Source organism: Oreochromis aureus, linkage group 18 (genome assembly GCF_013358895.1).
Source record: "Oreochromis aureus strain Israel breed Guangdong linkage group 18, ZZ_aureus, whole genome shotgun sequence".
NCBI lineage: Eukaryota > Metazoa > Chordata > Actinopteri > Cichliformes > Cichlidae > Oreochromis > Oreochromis aureus.
In genome coordinates, this window is record NC_052959.1 from 31,225,661 (window position 1) to 31,237,986 (window position 12,326).

At 40.2% G+C, this 12,326-nt stretch overlaps 1 protein-coding gene across 1 annotated transcript in view; it reads right to left on the reverse strand.

Moving 5' to 3' along the window:
* Nucleotides 1-12,326, reverse strand: part of myo10 (myosin X) — a 128,416-nt gene that overhangs the window by 59,128 nt on the left and 56,962 nt on the right. The window lies entirely within an intron of this gene.

The window sequence follows — 12,326 nt, forward strand, 5'->3', positions numbered from 1 at the left end:
CCATGAGGAGCCATGAAGTAGTGAATCTGAGTAATTATATTCGATACCAGCTGTTGGCGCCATAGAGGAAGCTTTTTTTCCCCCTCACTGCCATTTCAAAGTATGAACATTTGCACAGCATCCATTCTTCTCTAATGATAATTCTCTTGACCTGCATGTCGTTACTCGCCATCTATTGAACAAAGATCGGAGCAAATCATCTCTGCTGCCCATCACTGCTCAGGTGGAAGCACGGAGAGGCCAAAGGCTGCACTTTAATCCAATTTCTCAGACAGAAACACAGAGTCGTAAAACCCTTATTAAGTTCCCAGGAAGGTGGACAGCAGCAAACATCAAGCAGCCAAACATGTGACCTTAGTGATGATCACAGGCTCTTTTACAGCTTCCACTCAGGCTGTCAAAAAGCCCAGCAGCACAGCATTCAGCACATTTGACCTTTTGCTTTTATTTTCACTGCTGACAACCAGACTCAAGATTTTCCAAATTAGTTTCAGATTTCAAAGTTCAAAGCAAAACAAACCAAGCTGCTGAAATAGAAGCTCGTGAAGCCAGAAGAAATCTTGGCTGAAGCTTCAGTGCTGTGGTGGTGACTGATGGATAACTAGGCAGGCTTTGGAAGAAAAAAAAGGCAGCACATCAGCGTGCATCTGTGAGAAAACATCTGGATATTCCTACTGCTGGCCTCGGTTTGAAAAGTTGCAACGGTTACAGCAGAATTAACCGGATTCTCACAGTTACTCGGACTGGGCAGGAAAAAAGGTAATGCTGTCAGAAACGCTCATCGTCAACCGTGAAGGTCTGAGCATTTGCAAAGGTTAGAGAGGCATTAAGCCGATTTTTCACATCCACTTCAGCATAAAAATAGTAACACTGTCAAAACCTGTAAATTCTAAAAGGTCTAGTAAACACAGAAAGAAGCTTTCCATCCCTCAGACAAGAAAACTAAATCCTTAATTGGTCTTTCCACTAAAACAAAAATACTGGAACAGTAAAGGCCATTCACGTTGGAAATGTTACCATTGTTGGTTTACCCCAAACAAGCTTCTTTTGTGAGAAAACCCCTAAGAAACATGTGCAAATACTTTTAAAATGCCTAAATTTACAAGGCAAGTACGTTTCCAGCCTGGTACTACTTGTAGTCACTTTGACTGAGAGGTGCTAACTGTGGGTGCTAGTTGCTACACCTCAGCTAATAAGAGTCACTGAACTGGACTGCTTGATCTTGTCTGTGGTGTTGATGTTTTAATGGAATTACCTGACAAGTAATCTAGCCTGTGGCTTGTAACCGAGCACTCCACACTAACTCAGATATGACTGCTCCAGTATCAAAAATCAGTGTATGACCCTGGCACATGTCAACTCATCAGGACATGTCACTGTACAATTTCAGCAGCAGTCAAACCAACAGCAACCAACAGTTAAAATATTGGTTTCACAATCAGTCAGCGATCATCAATCAGTACATCCTGGCATTCTGATGCAAAATGTGTTTTTTAAACCAGGAAGAAAAAAAAACAAACAATCCACACAATTTATGGCTACATAAATATTGAGCTAAACACAATCGCCACGTGTAATGTGGCGATCTTTTAAACCTCACCTTTCTTTATTTATTTCATTTTTATGTCTCTGAATTCCTGAAGGAAATTCCTCAAGTTAAGTTTGCTATATGCTCTATGAAATATACCAGCTTTACCCTCACTGTCTCTGTCTGCTGCTCGATGCTGCGAGGTTGTGGAAACCAAAAGGAATTTCTAGAGAATTTTTTTAAATTCAAGACTTCTCAAATATGGCTTTAAACATCTGTTAACAATAGTGAAGCTGATGCTTAACACCAGGTTTATCTGTGAATTACCTTTTAAATGAACTGACTGCTTATCTGGCCTACAAATGTGTGACGTCTGACTTACCATGAACATTCATTCAAATAACAGAATCGGCTCATCTGAGAAAGCAATAACACATTTTCTAACAGGCACAAGAGTTGCAAGTAAATTACCTGCTGTGACTCAACAACCACTTTTGCCGAGAAAAGAGCACAGAAACAACCACACAGACAATCTGCAGTGAGGTGAAAGCAGTAGTTAGCAGCTCCCTCGCTGCTCATATTTCTTGTGGCAAGTTTCACAGGGGAAATCCCCACTCATTTTCTACTTAAAAGGTACAGTAATAATAAACCTCACACCTCTAATCTCTGTAAATACGGACAAAGATAACATTTTTGATCACACAATCAAAATTAACGACAACATTTCTGCCGGCGCAGCTTGGACGGAAAGTGAAAATCTCATTACAGCAGTGCACAGTGTTCCCATAACACACACATTAGCTTCTGAGAGTCTGTTGCCTGGAGGAGGAAAAGAAATGCATTTAGGAGAAAGAGAGTGGGACATTTTGATCCACAGAGCATCTGTGTCCTCTGCAGTTACACGGCTGGACTGTCTTCTATCCTGTTAATCTCGCCTGGTTCCCACTGACAGACAACGGCATGTGAAAACAAACAGGACCGTCGGTTTTCTGTCAGTCACGGTCTTCATACCAGTCTGACATTTGCTCTGTTCCTTCAGCTTGATTTATTAAAGCCTGTTTTCTTGCTGTATTTTTTTTTATTTCTTTTAATACAGTTAGTCAAACTGTTTATCAGATTAAAGAAGAGCACCAAGAGGACATAGAAGCACATACAAATTAAAAACAGAAGGCCCTTTTTCCTCAATAAAGGGGTCGATCAGGAAAAAAAAAAAAAAAGAGCCTCAAAACACTATTGGACAAGCAGAAAAAAATGTCCGTTTATAACCAGCCTGAGGTGAAACCGTGCTCAGAGCTCAGAAGTAGAGAGGAACTCAAATTACAACCATAATAGCCATAATTAGGTTAATAGGCATACCGATGTATAGAGCGTGGAAAGAACACCAACAATAACATCACACTGGAAATGCAAAGTTTCTGATGAGCAGTCTGTTGCAGTCGGACACTAAACACTCTGAACATCAAAGCTGAAAGGAAATATTTAAAGAGGTTTTCTCAGGAATGAAGAAAACAACTTCTCTCTTCCAGTTTTTTTATTTTCCAAAGACCAAGTCATGACCAACCTCAACCAACAGTTAATAACACAAATACGAGAAAACACCAAACCCTTGGTTAGAGCAAAAAGATGTAGTTTTAAAAAGCATCAGCTAACATGCTTCTACCACAGTACGCGAGCTGATGGTTGCAGGAGCAGTGCTGTAGATACAGTGGCATTAGGTTACGATCATACTGACTTCAGGAGTGTGTGAAACTCTTCAGATTTTTCTTTCATTTGAATGGGATCACCACTCCCAACAGATCTGAGAGAAGAGTTAGACCTGTGGGAGTGTCTTCTGGCACCAGGTTAGACAACCATGTATCAATAGTTTTTTTAAAAAAAAAATCTGTTATGTGTTTGGTGTCTGGTAAAGCTCTTATGTGAAGCTTTACAGGTATCTGAAAGAACACCTGCAGGGCCAACAGCAGAATTAGCAGCTGTATTTTAAACAGTATTTTGTATTTGATAGTGTGTTTAAATCCATCCATCCACCAGCTCATTCATCCACTTTTAACCACCCACCTCAACTCTGTGTCATGTTTATACATGTAGCATTTGACATGTATAAACACGACCAATCGAAGGGAATTTTTATATTCATGTCTCCTAAACAGATCAGATTGGTACTGCTTGAAAAAACACGTCAACTGAAATTAATACCGAACACTCCCTGAAGCTCTTCTAACTGTTCTAGACATTGCCACGCTGATGTGTATGTGAGAAAGACCATTTGATCTCTAATTCTACTTCATACAAAGCCCCTGTAATGTCTGATTACACCCATGCAACACAAGCAAAGGCAATGGGCTTGTCGATTTACAGCAAGAAATTAAGCTGACCATGTGGGAAAAAAGTACAAATATGATTCTGCCAGAAGTTCCTTCCTGTTAACAGGGAGTTTTTCCTTCCTACTGTTGCCTAAGCAATCACCTGTTTGTTGGGGGTCTCTTTCAAACACTATCGGCTTTTTTCCTTACAGTACAAATTACCTTAAAAGAACTTTTGTTGTGATTTGATGCTACATGAATAACCTTGAACTAAAAAAAAAAAAAAAAACTTTCAAACTATCAAAACCATAAACCAATCTTTTTATACTTTTGGACCTATCACTCCTTCCTGGCTAGACATAAGATGTAACCCAAACAACAGAGGCGAGATGTTCTTAAACACTGCTTCACAGTAACTGTACAAGGTAAGTCTGCACTCACTGTACTCCTCCTCTTCCTACACAAACCTCTTTATCACCTGCACTGCTCACTAAGCTCCTCCTGTTAATCTTTGTATTCAGAGATCCTACTGACTCACTGACCTACATTTGGCCCGGATGCAAAAACATTTGAATGGCCGTTGAGATGACATTTACAAGACAAATGCCGGTTCTGGGCTATCCTGCCTGTGCAAATCAGCACAGTACAGGGATGGTATGTCATAATAATATAGAGTGGATCATAAAGGTCTGTGTGTTATTACAATGTGGCAGCGCTCTGCTCAGGTGAAGGAATCAGTTTCTACACATAAAAGCAGAGAAGTCTGTCTTCTGCCGGCAGTGTAAACAGTTTACAGTTAAGCTAATCTCTGCCTCTGAGGCTCACATGCATCGATCAGACCGTCCTGTAAACCTCTTTCCAGATGCTTATGTAGTGTCATGTATTCTTTGGGATTTTTATGTTCACAGTATGTGGAGAAAGTAGACGGAGAAACACTCTGTGATTCGAACTTTTGCACCTTCTGACAGCTGGAACAGTCCAACACATCGTAAGTCTCACTTGTATACAATACGCTTTACAGTACAGTGAACACGGGACCAGCTACAATGAGCTCAATATTTCCATGTATCTTTTGTCAGTTTTGCCCTGCTGTCCACTCTGACACGGTTTAAAGGTGCACAGGGAAAATATTTTTTATATTTGTCAGCAGTTTTTATGATGGTCTTAGTGTCTGTATTTGCCCCAGAAAGGAAAATCAATAATCCTCTTACCTGCCCCATAACCTCTGTCGATAATATGTATCAATATTTACACAGCTTCATAGGAAATTGTCATGTTTTTAGAGAATTTATTAAGATCTTTTGATCCTAAGAAAGACATCCAGTTACCTTCAAGTCAGATAACATGTTACAAAAAATATCATTTGTGCCAAACTTAAGAAAAAACTCAAGGACGTGCTTTAAACTTGCATCCTTTCTAAGCTCCTCGCAACTTACAGGAGTCACGAGGAGTGATTCTTATAAGTGCAAATAGCAGCAGAAAGCAGAGATGCAGTAACAGTCCAGCAAACATTCGCCTGAACACTTTCACCTCTCAGTCTCTTGTTACAAGTCCTATTAAGCACAGCCTGATTTTTTTCCAAATTATGGTCCCCATTTAGGGCAATAGAGCACCGTATACCTCAGGGTAGCTGTCTTGTGATGCACATGGTGTGACCTTTAGCATATATGGCTACAGGTTGCTACCTTCTCAGTAAGATCTGCCCCTCACTTGTGGTGTTTAGTGTCTAAAAGCCATGATAATAAAACGCCCAGGCTTTAAAAACATGACTTTTCAAACTAAAACTTTATGATGGCCTTTTTTGCATTTCTGTTTGGTTCAGAAACCTTAATCTGTCGAGTGAAATGACATCTGATAGTCTGTAAGACCGACCAGTGACAAAAAAAACCCCTTTAACCCCTTTCTTTAAAAAAACAAACAAAAAAAAATGACAAGGAAAGTAATATTTAAGCACGAGTCTAAAGGGCAAAGTTCACATAAAACAGTTAGTGCTGCTTCAAGTTAGAGAAAAAATAAATAATAAAACAGCCTTAGGGAAAATTTGTGCCTGTCCTTAACTCGATGAATTACAAACATTTGGACCCAATTACATCCCCCTGTTGGTCCGTCGTGGTAACAGTCTCCCTGGCAGCACCGCAGCTGTGACTTCCATCAGAAGCCCGCCCTGCTGGCTGATGTGATTAACTGCGGCCCCTCATCCTACATGTGTGGTGTCGAATACTTGCAGCCATTCCACTGAGGTGACCCGAGTAATGCGATAGCCACTTTTTACAGTGTTTGTTTGAAGTGCTTAACCTGTGGGACTCATAGCAGTGGAAGCAAAGTTTTTTAACACCGTGATGGCTGCCCCAAAAAGTTGTTCTGTTCAGTCTGAAGAAGTCACCTGGATGAGTGACGAAACGTTTCTCCAACTGAAAACACGACGTCCAGATGAACACAATCAACTTTTTGGGATTTCCTTACCTGGATGGTTGAGCATGCATCAACACTATGATGGCTGGTTTGGAAACATTTGTATTTGGGCAGCACTCATTATTAAACCTCCAATAATCTATGTTTTATATTAATAGTGGGTAAAAAGAAAAGTATAATGTAGCATTTAAGCATGTTCTGGCTCGTTCTCTGGTCAGGTTCATTTTCATTTCTGTCATCAGCCTCATAGGGGCCGCAGGAAAAAGTTTCCAGATAAGCCTACAGTTCAAAATCTGCTCTGTACTCAACAACATGCAGTCAAAGTGAGACATTTTCAATAAAGAAAGCCGTTTTAATGAGTTGGCAGAGACCCAACAAAAGCTAAGAGCACAGTGAATACTGGAAACAAGATAAATGGCAATGTCATCTGCGTCTGCTTATTCCACTGCCCACACATGGCAGCAGAAATGAGCTTTAAAGTGACACCCAAGAAAAATAAGATGAAAGCTCCACAGGTGTATAAAGAAACAAGATCCAAGTTTGTAAAAACTGTGCTCTGTCCAGATATTCATACATTTATTGCATGTCAGGAATTCCTCTTCTGTTGCTCTTTTGGAGGTTTCTTCCCTTTCTTGTAGTGTGTGTGTGTGTGTGTGTGTGTGTGTGTGTGTGTGTGTGTGTGTGTGTGTGTGTGTGTGTGTGTGTGTGTGTGTGTGTGTGTGTGTGTGTGTGTGTGCGTGCGCAAACCCAGGGGAAAATCGGCTATTTGGAATATTGGCCTATATAAATAAAACTGACTTGACTTCTCTCAAATGTATTGCATTACAGTGGATTCCAATGAAAAAAATTTCAGTTACACAAACAATAATATATCTTAATCTGCTCTTTATTCAGTGTGTTTCAGAGAAATAATGGCTTCTTTAAAAATATGATTAAATCAGCTGCTTCTGTTCTGAAACACTGCTTTCCCAAAATCCCATAGAAAGTAGCAGCAGCAGCCCCAGTATGAAAGTTTATAAGATTAACATTTTGTTTTCTCTACTCTTTTTGCAGACTCAGTGTAGAGATGATAAGCTAACACTAGCAAGCTACTGCTGCTAATCAGTGCCAATTAATGGATTAACGAAGCACTCATTAAAACTAGAACATAGACTGCTTGGATGGGTTTTACCTCAAAGCAAGTGACATTAATTTGTCAGATAGTGTAATTAAAAAGGCTACAAAAGGCACAGACATGGTTGAGAGTCCAGTTCTATGACTAGCAGACAGTTCACAGCTATAGCTGCATAGGTCAGCAGCACTGCTCCTAATTTTTCTCCAAAAATCCAAAATTCTGATTTTAAAAAAGCATTACACAGACAATGTTCGGATGACTTTTATATAAACATTTTGCATATTGATCGCAATGTTGGCTGATTTTTTTACCACGAATCTTCGTACATCATCCCGTTTGTATTTGAATTGCAGATGAACATATTGTTCTTTTTCAAAGAGTATAACAGTAAACATTCTACAACCAACAAATCTGTGCAGTCCCCGATAATCAAAATAGGATTACGGATAAAAGTATCACTTTACATTTTGTCATCGTGTTCCTTCTATTCAAGAACTAAAACCAGCTGACAAATGCAGATATCTTCTCAAACTGACCTCCGCTTAATCTTTTCCCCTCTGACAGATAGCAGTAATAGATGCTGGAGCGCCTTTATGTTTATAGAAAGGCGTCAGTGGCTGATGATGGTGTAACTGTAGAGCAGAGAAAGGCATGCAGGCCGTCAGAACCTTCCCAAAAAAAAAAAAAAAAAAAGAGATCCCTCTGAGACAGAGCCAGATAAATTCACAGAGAAGGAAATGAAGTCCAGATGGGGGGGAAAAAAACCCTGCAGGATCAGAAGAAAAAGCATCAGCAAACCTGCCTTACTGACGGCAGGAAATGTAGGAGAGAGGGGAGCGAGGAGGGAATATTCTGCAGAATTACTGTGTCACAAGACACAAATTCCTTTGCATTTGTTATACTTGGGATTTAAAGGCATCTTGATCCTCTGTTTAGGTTTAATGTTGCCGCTGATGGACATGCGTGAAAGAAAGGAGATGCCCATTTATTTTCGAAACGATGCGGTTTCTTCCGAGTTCCTGGGAACACAAAACTGTCAACACCTTGTGAAACGTGCAGGTTTTGCTTCAGCTGTAATGCTGAATAAAAAGTTTTCTTACAAATGAAAAAAAAATATCACTGTAGAAACGTGATATTATACATCACAGACTGTAGTGGTGTTTTGTGTTTAGTGCACTCATAACCTTAACCTCACTTTAAGGAGCTTGCAAGTTCATAGCTGTGCTGACATGGATCTAATAAACCTGGGCAGGAAGTTGGATGCATGTCTGCTGTATAATGATAATCAGAGCCAACACGGCTGTCATTACTCCGTTATTTGTCTCCATGCTGCGTCCTCTTTGGCACGGTCATGGTAACAGCTGGAGGATACATCATAGAAAAAAAGCTTCTGCTACCACAACTCAACTGGATTTTGGAATCCCAAACATTTTACTTCCATCTATACGCTCTGAGTCTGTTTTGTCTTCATGTTAACCAGCACATCATTTCATGCTGCATTCCTATTTGAATAGCACGTCGCACTGCGAGACTCAGTTGCAGAGTTATTGCCTCTTCACATTCCCTCCTTCATGTTAGTCAACTTTTATGTGGCCTGCGTGACATTTTTGGAAGCAAAACAGTTTGAAATGTCAAGCATGCATTTTTTCATTTGTGGTTGGGTTTGTAGCTAATGAAACTGAACATGTGTATGATGGCAAAGAACAACTTCTGCATGTCTCTAAAGCACAAACACCATTAGATGCACTGGCAAAAACAGTTGTTTTAATTTTCTAGTTGAAAAAATAAGAAACCTTAACTTTCCTCTTTTTTTGCCTTTTTACAGCTTTATTTGAAAGGGTTTGAAAGCTTAACCGGCGCTAGAAACCTTAACTTTCCACCAGTGAAAGTTACCTTATTGGTTTGCTTCTGAAACTGTGTGTTCAAAGTGTGATTTTGGTGTACAGTCCCCATTTGGCATCATCTTTGTATCTGTATGAATTATAAAAGATTTATTGTTACTAATAACAAGTTTCAAATGAGTTTCAGATAAGCTAAGCTAAATCTAGCCCACATTAACCGAAGTTCACTCCTCAAGCTGCTTTAGTTTGCTGCACAGCTGCAAGCTGCTTTGCAGTCCACCTCCAGTCCAGCTTGTGGCCTGGTTGTTTCTGTACGGAGATCCTGTGATTGCTCAAAGACACAAAGTCACACCACCAAGTTCTAACTCGACATACAAGTTAATGTTCATGAATCAATCACGTCAGTGCACTGCTGATTAAACTTTCTAACTTGAAATTAAACACTTTACCTAATTTAGCATAAATGGGCTATGTAAGTTTAAATCACACCGCAGGAGTAGTGGTTAGACTCAAGACTGTTTGTCCAAAACCACATCTTAACGACAGCTAAAATGATAAGTCATAGATATAAGCTTGAAAGAAAGATCTAATCAACCAAGCCAGGAGTAATCTGTACACCAGATTCCAGACAAATCTGTTTCTCGCTCTTCAAGATAACTCAACAAATAACAGATGGGTGGATGAACTTTAGCCACAAAGTAACTAGCAAACCAAAAAAATGACAAAAATGGAGCAAAAAAAACCACATTCACTAATGTTGTTGTCTTTGCTAACATTTAAAAAAATAATAAATAAACCAAATCAGGATTTACAGGGAGTGAGATCAGCACGTTATTCATAGACATGTATGCAAGTTTCCTCACATCTGACAGTAATCACAACTCTTCAGCTGAAATCTCTAAAAATGTAAAAAGGACTAAACTGGGTTTGTATTTCAGAGTCTCCGAAGGAATTTGTGTGTGTGGCTTAATCCCAAACCTACCAGATATGTACAGAGGGAAAACGAGTGAAACATAATCCAACCCAGCTAAACTATTGATCTGAAAGTAAAATTCCACATAAACAGTCATTTTAGATTCCTCCCTTCTCTGAGCTTGCATCATCTGGATTTTTTCAGATGTTAAGACATGACCCCAAAGCAGGATTTCAAAACACCAAACCGGCCTTTCTACTGCTATAAAGCCACATTCCACCCATAGCTTCTTTGTTTGTAAGTACTTCAGATAATCAAATGAGACTATTAGAAGTTGTCCTGTTCTAAGTTTGTCTATGCGTAATCTGGTTTTGAGCAGTCGATCTCATTGTCAGTACAGACTTTCCACACTTTCTGGGCCTCTTCTTCCCCTGTTTATCCTCACAGTTATGAGTCAAGAGCTTGTGAAAGCGGAGCAGCAGCTGCCTGTTGCAGTCTGTCAGCGGGCCGGCAGCAGATACGCAGACTTGTTAAAATAACCGGAGCGAGCGATGAGACGGATTTTGCTCTGTGCTGAATCTGCCCGAGCCGCCAGAGACTTTGATCAAACCTATTACGAGGAAGAAGAGTGATTTAGTAGCTGTTTCTCAGGTATCCTCTCTGAACTATGAAGAAGCATTTTTGTGCCGCTCTACCTGATAATCCATCTGCTGTCATCTCGATTCTGATTGATTACAAAGGCCATTTACTCCCACCCCTGTGGTTACAGTTAATTGTTCTGTAGGCGGGGTTGGGGTTACGGTTAGGGCAGAAAACACTGGTTCTATTATAACCCAAAATGTTAAAAACAAACATGCTGTAGCTTAGCCTCAGTGTCACCACTGAGACGTCTGAGCTGAATGTTGCTTGAAACTCAGTTGTCTCTTTTATTAGATCCGTTATATTTCGTTCTCTTAACTCTTCACATCCACTGCAAGGACTGTTTTTGTCTCCATGTCGAACTAAACTGTTTTTCAAAACCAAAAGACGGGACTCTAACAGCCAAACATATTTTAGATTTCTCAGATTCTCATATGATCAAGGATTCCTCGGGTCTGCAGAACGTTCTTCACTGCCCTTTCTGCAGATCAGCCCCTCCAGAACAGACAGCGTCTCCAACCCTCTAACCAATTTTGGTAATGTGTGTATCTTACACTGAGCATCAGTGCAGACCCACAGTTCATCCACAGACTGAAATGAACCCTTTTAGCTCTTCTCCCTTTAAAGTCTCCGTCTTATCAAGCTTTCTTCTGATTGGTTGCCCCTCACAAACTCAGGATTTTAAACACCAAGTGGATTGGTCTGATGTTATATAGCCCAACTTTGGGAAACCAGGATTTTAGAGCAGTCTGAAGTCTGAATTTTTGTACACACACTAAACCGATTATTTGAACTTTTGGCCCTGGATAAGCAACATAGTGTCCTTAAGATAAAAAATAAAGAAAAGCAGACTACAGCCACTTTAACTTTGGGCCGTTTGCTCAGGTTAAAGTGCTCTGACTCTTATTTAAAGAAGATTTCTGGGGCAGGATAGTCTCATCTCCTTATACCCATTTCTATCTTTGGGTTTTTTTAAAAAACATTTTGTTGTATAATTTAAAAAGTAGCTGCTGATCCAACGAGCCTTGGAGCCTGTGGCCGGAACGCCGCTCAGTAATCAGTCTTTGGATCCATGAAGAGTATGAAAGTATTATGTACGCTTTGATGTAAGAAGGTCCAAACTTTCATCTTTATGTCCATGTCCCCATGACCATGTGATCAGGCACTAAGAGCACTTAGACAGGCGACTGTTCAAATGCTTTCAGTACCTGATCTGTTATTTTCGGGAAAACTTCTCATTCCAATCAATCAACAATCAGAGTGCATGGGGATCTCCTGCCGTGTGTGCGTGTGCGTGTGTGTGTGTGTGTGTGTGTGTGTGTGCGTGTGTGTGTGTGCGTGCGTGTGTGTATAGAGAGAAATGAGCGGGAGGTCACAGAAAATTATTGATGGGATGGAGGGACAGAGAAAAAAAGAACAGTGTGTGATAGAAAAATGAATGTCAGCGTGTTTGAAAGAAGGACCATGGGGTACAGACCGAGTCAGAGATTTTTGAGTGAAAGAATGTGTGTGTGTGTGTGTGTGTGTGTGTGTGTGTGTGTGTGTGTGTGTGTGTGTGTGTGTGTGTGTGTGTGTG